At 52.8% G+C, this 20816-nt stretch overlaps 1 protein-coding gene across 7 annotated transcripts in view; it reads left to right on the top strand.

Annotated features, from left to right (window-relative positions):
- The window catches only part of LOC123763160 (large neutral amino acids transporter small subunit 1), a 118225-nt gene that overhangs the window by 36072 nt on the left and 61337 nt on the right, over window positions 1-20816 (top strand). The window lies entirely within an intron of this gene.

Below are 20816 nucleotides of genomic sequence, written 5' to 3' on the forward strand. Positions count from 1 at the left end.
CTGATGATGCAAAAATTATGAGAAGAATCAAGACGGATGAAGATAGACAGAGACTACAGGATGACCTGGATAAACTGGAGGAATGGTCTAGAAAATGGCTGCTGAAGTTCAACTCTGGAAAGTGTAAGGTGATGAAATTAGGCGAAGGGAGCAGGAGGCTGAACACAAGGTATCATCTGGGAGGGGAAATCCTGCAAGAATCAAATAGAGAGAAGGATCTGGGGGTTGATATCACACCGAACCTGTCCCCAGAGGCCCACATCAAAAGAATATCATCAGCGGCATATGCTAGACTGGCCAACATAAGAACTGCCTTCAGAAACTTGTGTAAGGAATCTTTCAGAACCCTGTATACCACTTATGTAAGACCAATCCTGGAGTATGCAGCTCCAGCCTGGAGTCCATACCTAGTTAAACACAAGACAAAGTTAGAGAAGATTCAGCGGTATGCCACCAGGCTCGTCCCGGAACTGAGAGGATTGAGCTACGAGGAAAGGCTAAAGGAGCTGAACCTCACATCCCTGGAAAACAGAAGAGTAAGGGGAGACATGATAACCACCTACAAAATTCTCAGGGGAATTGACAGGGTGGACAAAGACAAACTCTTCAGCACGGGTGGGACACGAACAAGGGGACACAGGTGGAAACTTAGTACCCAGATGAGCCACAGAGACGTTAGAAAGAATTTTTTCAGTGTCAGAGTAGTTAATAAATGGAATGCACTAGGAAGTGATGTGGTGGAGGCTGACTCCATACACAGTTTCAAATGTAGGTATGATAGAGCCCAGTAGGCTCAGGAATCTGTACACCAGTTGATTGACAGTTGAGAGGCGGGACCAAAGAGCCAAAGCTCAACCCCCGCAAGCACAATTAGGTGAGTACAATTAGGTGAGTACACACACACACACACATGTGTGATGTTCAACGTCCAAACAAGTATGTTGTTGAACGCGTTGTTGAACAACGCGGTTGTTCAACGTCCTCCCAGCAAGCATAAGAAATATTGCCGGAACAACCGTGGACATTTTCAAGAGGAAACTAGATTTATTCCTCCAAGGAGTGCCGGACCAACCGGGCTGTGGTGGGTATGTGGGCCTGCGGGCCGCTCCAAGCAACAGCCTGGTGGACCAAAATCTCACAAGTCGAGCCTGGCCTCGGGCCGGGCTTGGGGAGTAGAAGAACTCCCAGAACCCCATCAACCAGGTAATCAACCAGATGAACCTGTACACCTGTTGATTGACAGTTGAGAGACTGGCCGAAAGAGCCAGAGCTGAACCCCCGCAAGCACAACTAGGTGAACACACACACACACACACACACACACACACACACACACACACACACACACACACACACACACACACACACACACACACACACACACACACACACACACACAATTATTACCTTGTGGGGAAGATGGTGTGCTGGTGGAGGGGTAAGATAGTGAAGTTATCAGATAGTGTTGTGTTTGAGGCGACCAGCTGTGACAGCTGTTGTCAGGCATCCTCCCTACTCACACCACCTGGCCTCCTCCTACATCTTCCCTCTTCCCTCTCCTAACACCTCTCCCCTTAAAATATCCCCAGAACGCCTCGACTTAAAGCTTAAAAGCACTTTAATATGATTACAAAAAGTGCTGTTGACTTCCAAAGGCCAACACTTTTGTTTGTTCAAGCGAGTTCTTGGGAAATCCTTTTAGTGTAGAAACTATGAGTTTTTTTTGTTTTTTTACTTTTTTTTACTTAGTCATTATTTTAACATGCATCTTATAATAATGTACTTATCGAATCTGTCTGTAACGGCTATGTAATGTAATGTTATCATGAGAGCGTTAAGTCACTATGGATATGTAGCTTTTGCGAAGGCTATGAGGACAAGGAGCTGGGATATGTGGACAAGGAACTGGGATATGTGGACAAGGGGTTGGGGTATGTGGACAAGGAGCTGGGATATGTGGACAAGGAACTGGAATATGTGGACAAGGGGTTGGGGTATGTGGACAAGGAGTTGGGATATGTGGACAAGGAACTGGGATATGTGGACAAGGGGTTGGGGTATGTGGACAAGGAGTTGGGATATGTGGACAAGGAACTGGGATATGTGGACAAGGGGTTGGGGTATGTGGACAAGGAGCTGGGATATGAGGACAAGGAGCTGGGGTATGAGGACAAGGAGCTGGGATGTGAGGACAAGACTGAGTGACTGAGCGGCTAGGCTGTTGGTAACCGCATCTGGCACTCTAATATAGGACCAAAGAGCCTACGAGGCTTGTCTTGGGGCTTAAGACACACAACTCAAACACTTAGGCGGGGGGGGGGGGGGGGGGGAGAGGTCTCTTGTTTGTATTTGTTTACTAAAGATTATTGTTTATTGACATTTGAAAGTGTGCAAATCCAACACACACACACACACACACACACACACACACACACACACACACACACACACACACACACACACACACACACACACACACACACACACACATATGTAAGAAGACATAGCACTTATATGTAAGACAAAGCACTTCCCACCTGCACAGTTGATTGATTTCATGATCTTTTTTCCCAGGTAAGTGTCTACCTGCCCAGCCACAGGGCCGTTATGAGGCGTGTGAGTTTAGTGAGGCGTGTGAGTATTAGTACTCATGTGGACCTAACAAGTTGAAGTAGTGTACCAATGGTTAGTTGTGGCGATGGTTAGTAGTTGAGGAAAGTGTCGGTAAGTTACACTAACAAGGGTAGGAATTATGGGCTGTGTTGTTAAGGACATGTATTACAATATACAGAATGGACTCGTGAGTACGTGAAGAGTCTATCAGTTAGTCTATCTCTTAGTCTTAAACTTACCAGACGACTCCCGTCTCTGTACTTACCTAATTGTGTTTGCGGGGGGGGGGGGGGGGGCTCTGGCTGTTTGGTCTGTGTTACCTTGCCAAAGTGGTCGTTTTCACTTGATATCTTCCCGTCACTGTGGTGAGGGGAAGGCTGGTACCATACGCCACCAAGTATAATTCATATTTTGTCACTGAGCCACTTTATATATATACAAATCATTTTGGGGCACTGGGGGTGACTTGAACTGGCGACCTGGTGGTTCCCAGACGCCTGCGTTGACCACTCAGCCACGGTGGTACAAAGGTTAACCAACCAGGAACCTTACTGAGTTCTCTGGGAGGTTCTGGAAGCCTCAAACAAGAGCCCAACCAGGGTTTTGTAGTTAACCCAACTCGGGGCTACGGAAATTGGTTGGAAATAGGAATAAAGATAAGGCGGACTAATTACCGAGAATGCTAATGACTTGTCTCTCCTTGGTGGTAGAACAAGGCATGAATTTCCCAGCATCGGAAGACTGAGTCTCGCTTGGACGGTTCTTAGAGCATCATTGAGAAGGACGGTGCTTTGTGCTTTCCGGTGGGACACCTCGGGGATGTGAAGCAAGAGTCTAGCACACATTGCTTTGACTGCTCCAGTGTGTGTGTGTGTGTGTGTGTGTGTGTGTGTGTGTGTGTGTGTGTTTGTGTGTGTGTGTACTCACCTAATTTACCTAGTTGCGCTTGCAGGGGTTGAGCTCTGGCTCTTTGATCCCGCCTCTCAGCCGTCAATCAACAGGTGTACAGGTTCCTGAGCCTACTGGGCTCTATCATATCTTCACTTGAAACTGTATGGAGTCAGCCTCCACCACATCACTGCCTAATGTGTGTGTGTGTGTGTGTGTGTGTGTGTGTGTGTGTGTGTGTGTGTGTGTGTGTGTGTGTGTGTGTGTGTGTGTGTGTGCCTCCCTCCTGGCCTCCTCACCGTGCGTGTGAAGGAAGACTGAGCCTGCCGGAAATATCGATAACGTAATCATGAGAGGCGACCTCTCCTCCCGTGCCCAGGTTCGGGTAGTCGGGGCACGCACCTCTCCTCTTTTCCTAACACATTGATTTCAAATTCTGTGAAACAGGAGTGGGCGCAGGTGGAGACAAGTACTCAGACTGGAGACGTGAGGAAGTACTCAGACTGGAGACGTGAGGAAGTACTCAGACTGGAGACGTGAGGAAGTACTCAGACTGGAGACGTGAGGAAGTACTCAGACTGGAGACGTGAGGAAGTACTCAGACTGGAGACGTGAGGAAGTACTCAGACTGGAGACGTGAGGAAGTACTCAGACTGGAGACGTGAGGAAGTACTCAGACTGGAGACGTGAGGAAGTACTCAGACAGGAGACGTGAGGAAGTACTCAGACTGGAGACGTGAGGAAGTACTCAGACTGGAGACGTGAGGAAGTACTCAGACTGGAGACGTGAGGAAGTACTTAGACTGGGGACGTGAGGAAGTACTCAGACTGGGGACGTGAGGAAGTACTCAGACTGGGGACGTGAGGAAGTACTCAGAATTAAAACGAAAGGAAGTACTCAGAATTGAGACAAAAGGAAGTACTCAGCGTTTAAGTGTACACGAGTACAATGCACAGTTCACGTAGGTGAGAGACTCCACCTTGAGGTTACCTTGAGACGATTTCGGGGCTTACCGTCCCCGCGGCCCGGTCCTCGACCAGGCCTTCTCGTTGCTGTACGAGGCCATTCTGAACGTTAAGAGTAACCCTTGCACCAGGTACCTCATTATGAGGCGGGGCCCATGAGCTGGACCCGACTCCGCAAAGAAGTCGAGGTTTCTTGAAGCTGTTGTTGTTGTTTTAGATTTAGCTACTCAGAACGAAATGTGCATGTAGCACGGGCTATGGTGATCCCGTATAATTTCTTGAGGATGTGGAGCATCGGCTTAGCGGGTGAGTTGTGTAGAAACCGGGGAAGATAACAGTGAGAAGCTGGGTGTTATCTTGCCGGCTTTGTGAAGGTTATCAGGCCACTCCACCTTGTTGTTGTCGTAGTAAGTTGAATACTGGTGAATGAATTCACTCTTACATCCTTAAGTACCACACTCACTCCTGCCTTGCCTTACCTTGAGGTTACCTCGAGGTGATTCCGTGGCTCAGCGATCCCGCGGCCCGGTCGTCGACCAGGCCTCCTTGTAGCTTCTGCCTTCGTCTACCTGGCTGCTCTTGTCCGTATCGTCCGTGGCTCTGGTGAGGCAGTAGAGGCGCTTGTGACGCTCTTGAAGCGCATTATATTCACACTGACTCGTACACTGTTACTCACACACACACACTAGTACTCACACTCACACACACTAGTACTCACACTCACACACACTAGTACTCACACTCACACACACTAGTACTCCTGGGTAGAGTTTTCCTCGCTACGACAAGAATTTTGCCGGAAATTGGGTATTTCCAGTAACTGTTCTTGCTGGAAATGTGTCAAGGATGGCAAGCAGCATCAGGGGGACACAGGCAGCATCAGGGGGACACAGGCAGCATCAGGGGGACACAGGCAGCATCAGGGGGACACAGGCAGCATCAGGAGGACACAGGCAGCATCAGGAGGACACAGGCAGCATCAGGGGGACACAGGCAGCATCAGGGGGACACAGGCAGCATCAGGAGGACACAGGCAGCATCAGGAGGACACAGGCAGCATCAGGAGGACACAGGCAGCATCAGGGGGACACAGGCAGCATCAGGGGGACACAGGCAGCATCAGGGGGACACAGGCAGCATCAGGAGGACACAGGCAGCATCAGGAGGACACAGGCAGCATCAGGAGGACACAGGCAGCATCAGGGGGACACAGGCAGCATCAGGAGGACACAGGCAGCATCAGGAGGACACAGGCAGCATCAGGAGGACACAGGCAGCATCAGGAGGACACAGGCAGCATCAGGGGGACACAGGCAGTATCAGGACACAGGCAGCATCAGGAGGACACAGGCAGCATCAGGAGGACACAGGCAGCATCAGGGGGACACAGGCAGCATCAGGAGGACACAGGCAGCATCAGGAGGACACAGGCAGCATCAGGAGGACACAGGCAGCATCAGGGGGACACAGGCAGTATCAGGACACAGGCAGTATCAGGACACAGGCAGCATCAGGAGGACACAGGCAGCATCAGGAGGACACAGGCAGCATCAGGGGGACACAGGCAGCATCAGGAGGACACAGGCAGCATCAGGAGGACACAGTCAGCATCAGGAGGACACAGGCAGTATCAGGACACAGGCAGCATCAGGAGGACACAGGCAGCATCAGGAGGACACAGGCAGCATCAGGAGGACACAGGCAGCACGTGGAGGGATGATTCTCCAAGGCAGGTAACTCTCCATGCGGAAGTCAGTCATGAGGCCATGTGCCTGAGCTAAAGATCCGCTTGGTGATTGTTGAGGGCAGTTTGCATGGCTGTTCCCGTCACCCTGGAGTAAGGGGGGGGGGAGCTCCCAGGTCTCCGGCTTAGCGCTTTCTTCTCCTCATTACCTCAGTTGTGAGGGCAGAGGTGGCAAGTTCACAGTCTCGTGGCCAGGTTGTGTTGGCAGAACTACAAGGAGATAACCACGTTTCGCTCCGTGAGTTGACCATTATCAAGTCCAGTGTGATGGGAGAGAGATGGATGATTGATAAAGATTAAGCCACCCAAGAGGTGACACGGGCATGAATAACCCGTGAGGGAAGCAAAGGAGGCGCGGGTATTGAGTAAGGCGAGAGGAGGAGCAGAAATTCCCAGAGGAACGCAAGATTTTCCAACTCGAATTCTGTCAAGTCGTTAAAATTACTTTGCGCGATCATCTAGGTGTTGACACAGTTATGATGTGTTGACAGTTATGATGCATTAGTTGGGTGTTGTTGAATAGGGAGATAATTGGGGGTAACCGGCCTGCCACTGAGGTGTGTACACCACTTGGATGGGTGCTCTAGGCCACCTTCTCTTGGGCCCCGCCTCTTGTGTTAAGGCTGGAGGGCGCATGTGCATCCATGGGTGACATTAATATGGCGGACGGGTACGGGGCTACTGAAGGAAATTGTAACTCTCTGTCCTTGACCACCTCTCTCTCTTTCTCTTTCTCTTTCTCTTTCTCTTTCTCTCTCTCTCTCTCTCTCTCTCTCTCTCTCTCTCTCTCTCTCTCTCTCTCTCTCTCTCTCTCTCTCTCTCTCTCTCTCTCTCTCTCTCTCTCTCTCTCTCTCATATCGATACGTCATGAGAGAGAGAGAGACCAGGTATCAATCAGAGAGAGAGAGAGAGAGAGAGAGAGGGGGGGAGAGGAAGAGAGAGAGGTGTTGCCTGGAGAACAAGAGCCGTGGGAATGATCGTCTGCGTGTCTCCTGTTGAGACAGTAGACCGTGACTAGACTACCAGGCCATTCTCCTTGGGTTTACCCCCCCCCCCTCACCCCCGCACCTCTTAAGCCTCACTCCCTCCACTCCTGGATATCATTAGTGATATATACTACTACTAGATATATTAGTGATGATATCTCATTGATATCTTCCTTAACTGTCCCAGAACCCATTTACCCATATATTGTCCCAGAACCCATTCACCCATATATTGTCCCAGAACCCATTCACCCATATATTGTCCCAGAACCCATTCACCCATATATTGTCCCAGAACCCATTCACCCATATATTGCCCCAGAACCCATTCACCCATATATTGTCCCAGAACCCATTCACCCATATATTGTCCCAGAACCCATTCACCCATATATTGTCCCAGAACCCATTCACCCATATATTGTCCCAGAGCCCATTTACCCATATATTGTCCCAGAACCCATTCACCCATATATTCACCCCACATTCATTCTCATTACACACAGGAATCACAATAACGTTATGCATCAATGTTTGAGACTATTAAGGCAGCGTCTGGGATGCTCACAGACGTGGGTTCGAATCCTCGGCACGGCCCTTGTGGATTTGTTCATTCTCATTATCATTTTATTTATATATACAAGAGTTGTTACATTGTTGTACAGCCAGTAGCATGCTTAGCGTTTCGGGCAAGTCCTTAATCCTATGTTCCCCAGAATACGACCCGCCAAATCGTTTAACAACCAGATACCCATTTTACTGTTGAGGTGAACAGAGGCTGCAGTTAAGGATTGGTGCCAAGTCAATCCTCACCTGCCAGGATACGAACCCAGGCTATTGGGGAGGGACAAAAGAGCCTTGATCATCCTCTTGAGTGCTGTGGGAGGAAGTGAAGAGGTAGTGATGAACTCTCTCCAGAAGAAGAGGTCGTCATGTGTCGCCATTCAAGATGGTATATACAATCTTGATTGTGTATACTGTCGATTGTGAGACTATCGACTTGAGAATGGTCCAGGACGGACCGAAACGTCGTCGTCCCTTCACCTTCTAGTGTATGGTCTGGTCAACATACTTCAGCCACGTTATTGTGACTCATCGCCTGCATAGTGATTGTGGAATCATATAGGTGAGTCATATAGGAATCACCTAGTGATTCCTATATGACTCGCCTATATTCCTATATGAGTTGTAGCACAAGGTGGAATACTTTGATGAGAACATTAAATACTTCATTGTTTTACTTTTAAATAAAGTATAAGTTGGTCAATATTTGACGTCATCGGGGAAGGAGATCCTTATGTAAGTGCCTCTATGTGGTAGGTGTGGCTTAAGGCAGGTGTGGCTCAAGGCAGGTGTGGCTCAAGGTAGGTGTGGCTCAAGGCAGGTGTGGCTCAAGGCAGGTGTGGCTCAAGGCAGGTGTGGCTCAAGGCAGGTGTGGCTCAAGGCAGGTCTGGTTCAAGACGGGAATCTTCAGTGGCATTGTTCAGTAAAAGGTACTTGCTCTAATGCCAAGGTTGGGGGGTAGAGGGGGGGGTTAGCACGGTTGTCTGAGGCGGGGTTGTAGTTGTGGGTGGTAGTGGTGGTGGTGGTGGGGGTAGGATGGTTGCCAGGGGAAGGTTGTGGTAGTGATGTAGGTAGCCAGGGAGAGAGAGTAACAGTACTCTTGGCGCCCAGAGGGAAGACAACCTTGGCCGCTTCTCTTGCACACTAGTTCACAGTTACACTGGGCCAGGGGGCCACACTAGGCCAGGGACGGGGCCACCTGCCAAATAGGCTAAGTCAGCTCACAGGGCGACGTAAGGTGTTAAGTTGGTCCAATTTGGGTCAGATATTAGTCTGCATATATATAATTGTATCATCTTAGTGTTGTGTATCTGAAATAAGGTTTGGAATTATTCGTAATATTTAAGAAGAATGATTCTGAAACCGGTTTTCCGCAAGGAAACTGAACTGTCTGGCTTGGCATTTAACTAACTATTCTTCGCTTTTGGCCACATTCATGGTCAAGAGTGACTGTCCATGACCTAGTCTACCTCACAGTCACTCACACCACAGGTCTCACCATGGTCCCTCACAGTCACTCCACTTCACAGTCACTCACACCACAGGACTCACCATGGTCCCTCACAGTCACTCACACCTTGCTGACAGACAGTGACAGTCACTGTTGATGGCATGTTAGTCCTGATGTCATAATGACCCTCAAAGAACACCTGGTCAACCGGGCTGTGACTGATAGGCCAGACTGCGAGCAGCGGCGTCAAACAATCTGGTTGATCAGTGAACTAGGAGGCCTGGGACATTGATCCTGGGGAGCACATGAGGTAGCCTACCAAGGCTCAGAACAGTGAAGGACAAGCAGCTCATCTTAACACCAGTGTCAACTCTGCATCACAATATACAGTGTCAAGTCTTACTTGGAGGAGTAGGTGGGTGGAGTGGGAGTCATGCTCCATCCCTACATCCTCTCCATTCTATCCATCTTCTGTCCCTTTCCCTCTTCCTGCCACTCTCTTCCCTCATTTCCACCCTTCTCCCCATCTTCCCACTGTCACTCCCCATTAAACCCTTTAACGTAGGCCGACCCCGAGGAGCCTATGTCCGTCCCATACCCCAGACTTTGCCCACTGCAAAGTTGGGTGAGGCTAGCCACAAGCTCCTGTCCTCCAACTGTGGTCAGATAGACAAACCTACACTCTCTCATGTAGCATAAATTGATTGTTTATGGCCCTTTGAAGCTCGAATTCTGATCAGCGATGTATCAGGTGATCAAGGGCATTTTGAAGGAATTAACAGTTCCTGGCAGCTTTCTCTTAAGGAAATGTTGTAGTATAGTGCTTGAAGGTCAAGATGCGTGTGTGGGGACTGGGGAGGGCGGGGGGGGGGGGGGGGGGGGGGTTGTAACAAGCGGAAGCATCTATCATGGTCACATAATTCCATATGTGGCGTTGGCACTCTTGATTCCTGGCACTTGTGACCTACTAGTGGGAGGTGTGTGTGTGTGTGTGTGTGTGTGTGCTGGCTCCCCGCCCACCGTGCACGTGGTGGGCACGTTCACCCAGCCCTGCACGTGGCACTGGACCCCATAATAGTAGCAGCCATACTCAAGAGACGTATCGCAGCAAAGCTTGGCGCGTTAGTGGAAAATAACTTCTTTAATAATGGACTTATGAAGGCCTATAATGGGTCGAATAATTTGTTGACCCTCCCCTAAATAATTCTGTATAATTGGCTGGGCATGCGGCTGATATTTTGGCGGCCTTGAATCATTGGCAAGGAATCCAGGTTGTGGGGGAAGTGGTGAAGGTCGCCCCCTGGTGTCTGGTGTGGGAGAATTGGTACGTCTTCCACACCCACCCCGGGTGACCCCAAGTGGCGGGGTCCTCCCCCAGGTGGCGTTTGGATTGATTGTTGTCGCCGGAGGCTGCTAGTTTATTGTGCGCCCCATACACATCCTGTGAGCGGTAGCGCAAAAAGGATTACAGAGGGCACAAAAGGTCTTTATCAGACTGTGATAAAGGAGTGAGTGAGAGGGCCACTTGAGCCACACCTCTCAAGGTAAGCCACATCAGAAGGCACCGTTAGCGTGTCAGCTGCCGTTTGTTATCCCCGTTAGCTGTGTGTGTGTGTGTGTGTGTGTGTGTGTGTGTGTGTGTGTGTGTGTGTGTGTGTGTGTGTGTGTGTGTGTGTGTGTGTGTGTGTGTGTGTGTGTACGCCTTCTCCCCCTGTCTAGACAAGTGTCCTTTGAACACGTGTTGTAAGGTCGCCACCTGGTGACCTTCCTCTTGTGGTGTGGAGGCCTTTGTCGGGCTTCTGCTCCTGGCCCCCGCCTTCTCAACATTATTAGTTGAGTGCGGTGACTCCGCTCTCACAATATGCTGATCATATTTACATATAATATCGTGTGGTCTTGGTCTAGACCAAGATATGGTCCCGCCTCTCAATTGTCAGTCAACTAATGTACAGGTTCCTGAGCCTATTGGGCTCTATCATATCTACACTTGAAGCTGTGTATGGAGTCAGCCTCCACCACATCACTTCCTAATGCATTCCATTTGTCTACTACTCTGACACTAAAAAAAAAATTCTTTCTAACGTCTCTGTGGCTCATTTGGGTACTCATTTTCCACCTGTGTCCCCTAGTGCGTGTGCCCCTTGTGTTAAATAGTCTGTCTTTACCCTATCAATTTCTCTGAGAATCTTGTATGTGGTGATCATGTCCTCTCTAGCTCTTGTGTCTCCCAGTGACGTGAGATTTCATTCCCGTAGTCCCTCCTCGTAGCTCATACCCCTCAGTTCGGGTACTAGTCTGGTGGTAAACCTTTGAACCATTTCCAGTTTCACTTTCTAAGTTTTCTTTCTAACTTTCTAAGGTGTCGTGGATTTAATCCATGACGTGAGGATGATAAGATGTGTATATAATATTTATATTAACATAAGAGAAGCTCTTGAGGGAAATAACTCACAATAATGCATGATATAAAGAAGGTAAATCTACGATAATACGACAAATTATGTCTTTAAGCAGAGTAAAGAAAATGGGCTTCCATTGTAAGCGGGACATATTATGCACAGTGCATCAGCCGGGAGTATAGTGGTGGTGTATGCTAGGTGTGTTGTAGAGTATACCGGAGTATAACGAAGTATAACTATGCAGAGATATAGGTGTGATAGAGAGGCAGCCACTCACTAAGGCGCTATGCACCACTCTCCACTTCCCTTACCTAAGGGGTTAGGGGAGGGGGTTATGGGGTAAAGGGGGGAAGGGTTAAGGTGCAGGAGGGGGGGGGGGAGAGAATCCCCTCATTTTTACCCCCCTGTATGTCCCCCTCCCCCACTATCACCCTAATAGGGGGGGGAGAGGTTCCCTATTGTATTCCTTCATCGACATACACAACACCTTCTTAGTATACCTGTTTGGTATACACCTGGTTTACAAGGTATACACCTGGTCATAGTGTACCTGTATCCTGGTATACATCCACCGTCTTGGTGGATACATCCACCGTCTTGGTGGATACATCCACCGTCGCTTTTGTTACTAAATCAACCAATCCGTTAAAAATGCGTCGCGTTAGTGAACAATTCCAGCGCCATAATTTTGACGTTTCTTATGCACGAGGCTCGATAGTTTAGGTGGCTTATGTTCAGTTCAATTTCTTACGGAGAGTGAATTGTGAAAGTGAGTAGACGACTTCCGCACCTGACTGGGTGGTGACCTAGATGTTAATTGATTGGTGGTCCGTCGTATTGCAGGGGGGGGGGCTCTAGCCCGTACCCTGTGGCAGGGGGGGCTGTAGCCTGTACCCTGTGGCAGGGGGGACCTCTAGCCTGTACCCTGTGGCAGGGGGGACCTCTAGCCTGTACCCTGTGGCAGGGGGGGGCCTCTAGCCTGTACCCTGTGGCAGGGGGGGCCTCTAGTCTGTACCCTGTGGCAGGGGGGACCTCTAGCCTGTACCCTGTGGCAGGGGGGGGCCTCTAGTCTGTACCCTGTGGCAGGGGGGACCTCTAGCCTGTACCCTGTGGCAGGGGGGACCTCTAGTCTGTACCCTGTGGCAGGGGGGGCTGTAGCCTGTACCCTGTGGCAGGGGGGGCTCTAGCCTGTACCCTGTGGCAGGGGGGACCTCTAGCCTGTACCCTGTGGCAGGGGGGGGCTCTAGCCTGTACCCTGTGGCAGGGGGGGGCTGTAGCCTGTACCCTGTGGCAGGGGGGGGGCTCTAGCCTGTACCCTGTGGCAGGGGGACCTCTAGCCTGTACCCTGTGGCAGGGGGGACCTCTAGTCTGTACCCTGTGGCAGGGGGGACCTCTAGTCTGTACCCTGTGGCAGGGGGGGACCTCTAGTCTGTACCCTGTGGCAGGGGGGGACCTCTAGTCTGTACCCTGTGGCAGGGGGGACCTCTAGCCTGTACCCTGTGGCAGGGGGGAGCTCTAGCCTGTACCCTGTGGCAGGGGGGGACCTCTAGCCTGTACCCTGTGGCAGGGGGGGCCCTAGCCTGTACCCTGTGGCAGAGGGGGACCTCTAGCCTGTACCCTGTGGCAGGGGGGACCTCTAGCCTGTACCCTGTGGCAGGGGGGACCTCTAGCCTGTACCCTGTGGCAGGGGGGGCTCTAGCCTGTACCCTGTGGCAGGGGGGGCCCTAGCCTGTACCCTGTGGCAGGGGGGACCTCTAGCCTGTACCCTGTGGCAGGGGGGGCCTCTAGCCTGTACCCTGTGGCAGGGGGGCCACTAGCCTGTACCCTGTGGCAGGGGGGGCCACTAGCCTGTACCCTGTGGCAGGGGGGAGCTCTTGCCTGTACCCTGTGGCAGGGACGACCTCTAGCCTGTACCCTGTGGCAGGGGGGAGCTCTAGCCTGTACCCTGTGGCAGGGGGGGACCTCTAGCCTGTACCCTGTGGCAGGGGGGACCTCTAGCCTGTACCCTGTGGCAGGGGGGAGCTCTAGCCTGTACCCTGTGGCAGGGGGGAGCTCTAGCCTGTACCCTGTGGCAGAGGGGACCTCTAGCCTGTACCCTGTGGCAGGGGGGAGCTCTTGCCTGTACCCTATGGCAGGGAGGACCTCTAGCCTGTACCCTGTGGCAGGAGGGAGCTCTAGCCTGTACCCTGTGGCAGGGGGGGACCTCTAGCCTGTACCCTGTGGCAGGGGGGAGCTCTAGCCTGTACCCTGTGGCAGGGGGGAGTTCTAGCCTGTACCCTGTGGCAGGGGGGACCTCTAGCCTGTACCCTGTGGCAGGGGGGAGCTCTAGCCTGTACCCTGTGACAGGAGGGACCTCTAGCCTGTACCCTGTGGCAGGGGGGACCTCTAGCCTGTACCCTGTGGCAGGGGGGACCTCTAGCCTGTACCCTGTGGCAGGGGGGGCCCTAGCCTGTACCCTGTGGCAGGGGGGGGACCTCTAGCCTGTACCCTGTGGCAGGGGGGCCCTAGCCTGTACCCTGTGGCAGGGGGGGACCTCTAGCCTGTACCCTGTGGCAGGGGGGACCTCTAGCCTGTACCCTGTGGCAGGGGGGGACCTCTAGCCTGTACCCTGTGGCAGGGGGGGACCTCTAGCCTGTACCCTGTGGCAGGGGGGGCCCTAGCCTGTACCCTGTGGCAGAGGGGGACCTCTAGCCTGTACCCTGTGGCAGGGGGGGGCTCTAGCCTGTACCCTGTGGCAGGGGGGGCCTCTAGCCTGTACCCTGTGGCAGGGGGGGCCCTAGCCTGTACCCTGTGGCAGGGGGGGACCTCTAGCCTGTACCCTGTGGCAGGGGGGGCCTAGCCTGTACCCTGTGGCAGGGAGGGACCTCTAGCCTGTACCCTGTGGCAGGGGGGCCCTAGCCTGTACCCTGTGGCAGGGGGGGACCTCTAGCCTGTACCCTGTGGCAGGGGGGGACCTCTAGCCTGTACCCTGTGGCAGGGGGGGCCCTAGCCTGTACCCTGTGGCAGAGGGGGACCTCTAGCCTGTACCCTGTGGCAGGGGGGGGCTCTAGCCTGTACCCTGTGGCAGGGGGGGACCTCTAGCCTGTACCCTGTGGCAGGGGGGGACCTCTAGCCTGTACCCTGTGGCAGGGGGGGCCCTAGCCTGTACCCTGTGGCAGGGGGGGACCTCTAGCCTGTACCCTGTGGCAGGGGGGGCCTAGCCTGTACCCTGTGGCAGGGGGGACCTCTAGCCTGTACCCTGTGGCAGGGGGGGACCTCTAGCCTGTACCCTGTGGCAGGGGGGACCTCTAGTCTGTACCCTGTGGCAGGGGGGGCCCTAGCCTGTACCCTGTGGCAGGGGGGGCCCTAGCCTGTACCCTGTGGCAGGGGGGGCCCTAGCCTGTACCCTGTGGCAGGGGGGGGGGCTCTAGCCTGTACCCTCTGGCAGGGGGGGGGGCCCTAGCCTGTACCCTGTGGCAGGGGGGACCTCTAGCCTGTACCCTGTGGCAGGGGGGACCTCTAGCCTGTACCCTGTGGCAGGGGGGACCTCTAGCATGTACCCTGTGGCAGGGGGGACCTCTAGCCTGTACCCTGTGGCAGGGGGGACCTCTAGCCTGTACCCTGTGGCAGGGGGGGACCTCTAGCCTGTACCCTGTGGCAGGGGGGACCTCTAGCCTGTACCCTGTGGCAGGGGGGACCTCTAGCCTGTACCCTGTGGCAGGGGGGACCTCTAGCCTGTACCCTGTGGCAGGGGGGGGACCTCTAGCCTGTACCCTGTGGCAGGGGGGACCTCTAGCCTGTACCCTGTGGCAGGGGGGACCTCTAGCCTGTACCCTGTGGCAGGAGGGACCTCTAGCCTGTACCCTGTGGCAGAGGGGACCTCTTGCCTGTACCCTGTGGCAGGGGGGGACCTCTAGCCTGTACCCTGTGGCAGGGGGGACCTCTAGCCTGTACCCTGTAACAGGGGGGACCTCTAGCCTGTACCCTGTGGCAGGAGGGACCTCTAGCCTGTACCCTGTGGCAGGGGGGACCTCTAGCCTGTACCCTGTGGCAGGGGGGACCTCTAGCCTGTACCCTGTGGCAGGGGGGACTTCTAGCCTGTACCCTGTGGCAGGGGGGACCTCTAGCCTGTACCCTGTGGCAGGGGGGACCTCTAGCCTGTACCCTGTGGCAGGGGGGACCTCTAGCCTGTACCCTGTGGCAGGGGGGACCTCTAGCCTGTACCCTGTGGCAGGGGGGACCTCTAGCCTGTACCCTGTGGCAGGGGGGACCTCTAGCCTGTACCCTGTGGCAGGGGGGACCTCTAGCCTGTACCCTGTGGCAGGGGGGACCTCTAGCCTGTACCCTGTGGCAGGGGGGACCTCTAGTCTGTACCCTGTGGCAGGGGGGGACCTCTAGTCTGTACCCTGTGGCAGGGGGGACCTCTAGCTTGTACCCTGTGGCAGGGGGGACCTCTAGCCTGTACCCTGTGGCAGGGGGGACCTCTAGCCTGTATTAATGCCTCTTGCTGTGTCAGGTGCGGTAGTGGTGGTGGTAGTGGTAGTGGTGGTGGTCAGGGTATTACGATGAGCACTACTGGTGGTGGTGGTGACCAGACACGGTGGTAGTGGAAACAGGAAGCAGGAGCAGCAGCAGGAACACTTTGTACCGTGATCAATACACCTGCTTCACAGCCTGCAGCGTTGGGATGTGGCACACTGCAGATCCCACCACTATCAATCACATAACCGGGTTAAGGTGTGTTCGTTACCCGAGTTACAGTAATTAGCGCTCGTGACGGCCGAGTCTTCACAGATAAACACCCCAGAGGTGTGACGACTACTTGATGATGACGGTCGGTGGTTGTGAAGGATAATGTAACACTAAATAGTGAAGAAAAGTTGCATGAATGGCCTTATCGGTCACGTGTTGACCAGATTCGATGTACGGCTTGGTTCACGACAGGGTGTACGGCAGGGTGTACGGCAGGGTGCACGGCTGGGTGCACGGCTGGGTGCACGGCAGGGTGTACGGCAGGGTGCACGGCAGGGTGTACGACAGGGTGTACGGCTTGGTGCACGGCTTGGGTGCTTGCCATGGGACAAGCCAGACGGATTTTTTCCCCCTGGTGGTGCAGTTACGTGGCCGGTGGGTGGTGGCCTAACCCGCGCTGATCAGGCAATGTTGGTGTAAGTGTGTGACAGCATTGCCTCATGCACAGGTTGTCCGTGCGTGACCACACCACCTCCTTCCTCCTCCTAGACTCCTGCACCCTCCCCAAGACTCCTCCACCCTCCCCAAGACTCCTCCACCCTCCCCAAGACTCCTGCACCCTCCCCAAGACTCCTCCACCCTCCCCAAGACTCCTCCACCCTCCCCAAGACTCCTCCACCCTCCCCAAGACTCCTCCACCCTCCCCAAGACTCCTCCACCCTCCCCAAGACTCCTCCACCCTCCCCAAGACTCCTGCGCCCTCCCCAAGACTCCTGCGCCCTCCCCAAGACTCCTGCACCCTCCTCAAGACTCCTCCACCCTCCCCAAGACTCCTGCACCCTCCCCAAGACTCCTCCACCCTCCCCAAGACTCCTCCACCCTCCCCAAGACTCCTGCACCCTCCCCAAGACTCCTGCACCCTTCCCAAGACTCCTGCACCTTCCCCAAGACTCCTGCACCTTCCCCAAGACTCCTCCACCCTCCCCAAGACTCCTGCACCCTCCCCAAGACTCCTGCACCCTCTCCAAGACTCCTCCACCCTCCCCAAGACTCCTCCACCCTCCCCAAGACTCCTCCACCCTCCCCAAGACTAATGCTATATATAGATTTACAACCAATCCTATTCCAAGTATAAATTATTATGCATCTCTCCCGCCTGTGCTCTAGGAAATACAGATTTAATTTTTATAAACAGTCCCAATTAAATAGATGATTTATTTAGGTCGTTCTAGCAGTAAAGGCTCTCTACATGGTCTCCGTGTCAGCAATTTCGCCAGCATTGAATGGGGCTGTTAGTATGCAACAATATTCCACCCAAGAGAGCACTAGTGTCTTGAAAAGTATCATCATTGGTATGGCATCCCTTGTTTGACAGGTTCTTGTTATCCAACCTGTCACATTTGTCATTGGTGACAGCTTAATATGTTCACTGTATATAACTTACCCTATCCTCACTTCACTACATGTTATGCTATTGCTACCTTATCTACGTCACAGAATACAGTAATTAGAGCACTATTGTATTCATTACATAGTGTGTCATTGTCTTCTATACACTCGAGAATTAATACGTAAGTTATACATGCGATAGTTGATGATTGTGTTGTGTGTGGAGGCTGAGAACACTCTGAACATGGTCAGAGTAGGCCTACCTCGTGATTACTAATGACACTCTTGTGTTAATGCCCAATTAAATAGATTACCAAGTCCGGCTCCCTCCCAGACTATTCGTCTCCCTCAGTAACTCGTCCTCCAAACACAGACCCAAAGGTGATTCCATGCATCCGCCAAACCCCCTGGGACCAGATTCACGAAGCAGTTACGCAAGCACTTACGAACCTGGGGCCAGATTCACGAAGCAGTTACGCAAGTACTTACGAACGTGTCCATCTTTCCTCAATATTTGGCGACTTTGGTTACATTTATTAAACAGTTTACAAACATGAAAACTTGCCAATCAACTGTTGTTATTGTTATAAACAGCCTCCTGGTGCTTCGCAGCTCATTAACTGTTTAATAATTGTAAACAAAGCCGCCAGAGATTGAGTATAGATGGACAGATTCGTAAGTGTTTGCGTAACTTCTTTGTGAATCTAGCCCCTGTTTATGTATGAAAAACGGTTTGCACACGACTCACACAACCCGTCCTCGACTCAAGTCCATTCCATCCAGCGGTCGACCCCACAGACGCATTCATAAACTTTTACATGTTGTTCATTCAAAACAGGAATTTTCTCAAATATAAATTAATATTATAGTATAATAGCATATTATGCATATATAGGCATAGGTTAGGTTAGGTGTTTAGGTTCTGTTGGCGATTATTTGTATTTGTAGTACGTGGGTGAAGCACTTACAGCGTTGTGGTTCGAACACAAGTCGTCAGTGAAGCACTTGTTCCGGAAGTGTTCGAACGTCAGCAGTTGTGAGTCGTGTGTAAACCGTTTTTCATTCATGAACAGCTGGGGGTTTGGCGGGTGGATGGAATGGTCTTTGGGTCTTTGTTTGAAGACCCAAACTGAGCTGACGGGGCTGATTCACAATTGATTTCGTCCGAACACTTCCGGAACAAGTGCTTCACTGACGACTTGGGAGGTACTGGTAAGTTGGCAAGGTACTGAGGTGCCTCGTACCTCCCCCCCCCCAAGGTAGGGAGGTACTGGTAGGTACTAGTTGGTGGGTAAAGAATGGCCTGAGCCAGCTATCCTGGGGGTACTTTTAAAGGTGCAGTGAGTACGCTGTGTGGCGTAGAGGAGCGAGTGTGGTGGACGGAGGGATAGGTCTGTGTAACGGGAGGAAGGGATGGTGTCTATCCTTTCATCCTGACTGAGGTCCACCTGCTCTCTAGGACAAGAATGCCAGATTGGGCTCCTTGTAGCTCAAATAAAAATCCAGCTATGTATGTCACAATTTGCAATTCTATGGGTTAATATTAAAATAAGCCGGGCTATGTATTCTTAATGTATCATTCTCTAAAAAAAAAAATACCGAAGACACGAGCATTTGACCATTCACAGACGAGAGTAACTAATAACCAGGAGAGGTAAGCTAAGGGGTCAGTTTAAGACACGCTAAGGGAGTACCTACCGGACTGGAGTCCGCCACAGTGAGGGACGTGAAGTCCTACATCTCCTGTAGGTCCACCTACTAGAGTACCGGGACAAGGGGAGTACCTAAAGGATCGGCGATGGGAACTATGTAATAGTTCAGTAGTCATTGGAAAGGCGGGGTCCTAGAGCTGAGGCTCTCTCCAGCAGACGTGATAGGTGAGTGCACACAGGTACTTTCCCCTCTCGGTAGAGACCCAGAGATCAATTCTGTACCTTCCTCCGGGTCGTGTGGTCCGCGGGCGCCGGCGACGCTGTGGCAACACTGTAGCAGTGTTGCGTCAGCCGTGTGTGGTAGTGTGCTGCCTCCAGGCTGGTCTACCTCCAGGCTGGTCTACCTCCACGCTGGTCTACCTCCACGCTGGTCTACCTCCACGCTGGTCTGCCTCCAGGCTGGTCTGCCTCCAGGCTGGTCTGCCTCCAGGCTGGTCTACCTCCAGGCTGGTCTGCCTCCAGGCTGGTCTACCTCCAGGCTGGTCTGCCTCCAGGCTGGTCTGCCTCCAGGCTGGTCTGCCTCCAGGCTTGTCTACCTCCACGCTGGTCTGCCTCCAGGCTGGTCTGCCTCCAGGCTTGTCTACCTCCAGGCTGGTCTGCCTCCAGGCTTATCTACCTCCATCCCTCTACCCCCCTCCTCTCTACCTCCAGCCTTCTACTCTATTTCCGTCCTCTTTACCACCCCTCCTCTTTACTCCCCCCTCCACTCTATCATCTCTATCTATCACTCTCACCTTTCCTCTCTCTCACCGATAAATCGTGACTGTCTTTTTAGAAATCATGAGTTAATCAGACAGACAGGCAGACAAGCAGAGAGGCAGACAGGCAGGCATTCAGAGCAGGAGAGTAAGCATGGGGAAGACCAAAGATCAACTAAGCTAGGTACAAGCCCAGGTAACTACCCCCCGAGGTGTGGGAGTGGGGCGCCACACTACAGAATTCCCCGTTACACTGTAGGGAAGGACAGGAGCCAGGATTGTGAAAGCCAAGATAAGATAACCTCGTAGCAGGAGCCCCGGGGCCCACGTGGCGTCTGTTGGGGGGGGGGGGGGGCCGCGCTCTCTACCATGGGGGGGCCCACTCCCTACTCTCTACCATAGGGGCGCCCCTACTTTCTGTCTACCATAGGGGCGCCCCTACTTTCAGTCTACCATGAGGTTCCCTTCTCCCCTATGACTTCCTGTATCATCCTGGTAGAATCTTCTGATCTTGTAGCGAACACCTCTTTACAATCAAATACATATATCCTTATACAAGCTCAAACCAATTTGTCATATTTTAAACGTCTTAATAAGGACTGCGTATGTAAATATGGGAGGACGCAGTAAGGTTTTAAAGAGGTTGGATTACGCGGGCTTTGGCAACCTTGCGCCGCGCCCCGTGCTTCAAGATGGCGTATGTGACGTCACAGTCTGGCGCGTGACGTCACTTCCC

This window comes from Procambarus clarkii, chromosome 49 (genome assembly GCF_040958095.1).
Source record: "Procambarus clarkii isolate CNS0578487 chromosome 49, FALCON_Pclarkii_2.0, whole genome shotgun sequence".
Lineage (NCBI taxonomy): Eukaryota > Metazoa > Arthropoda > Malacostraca > Decapoda > Cambaridae > Procambarus > Procambarus clarkii.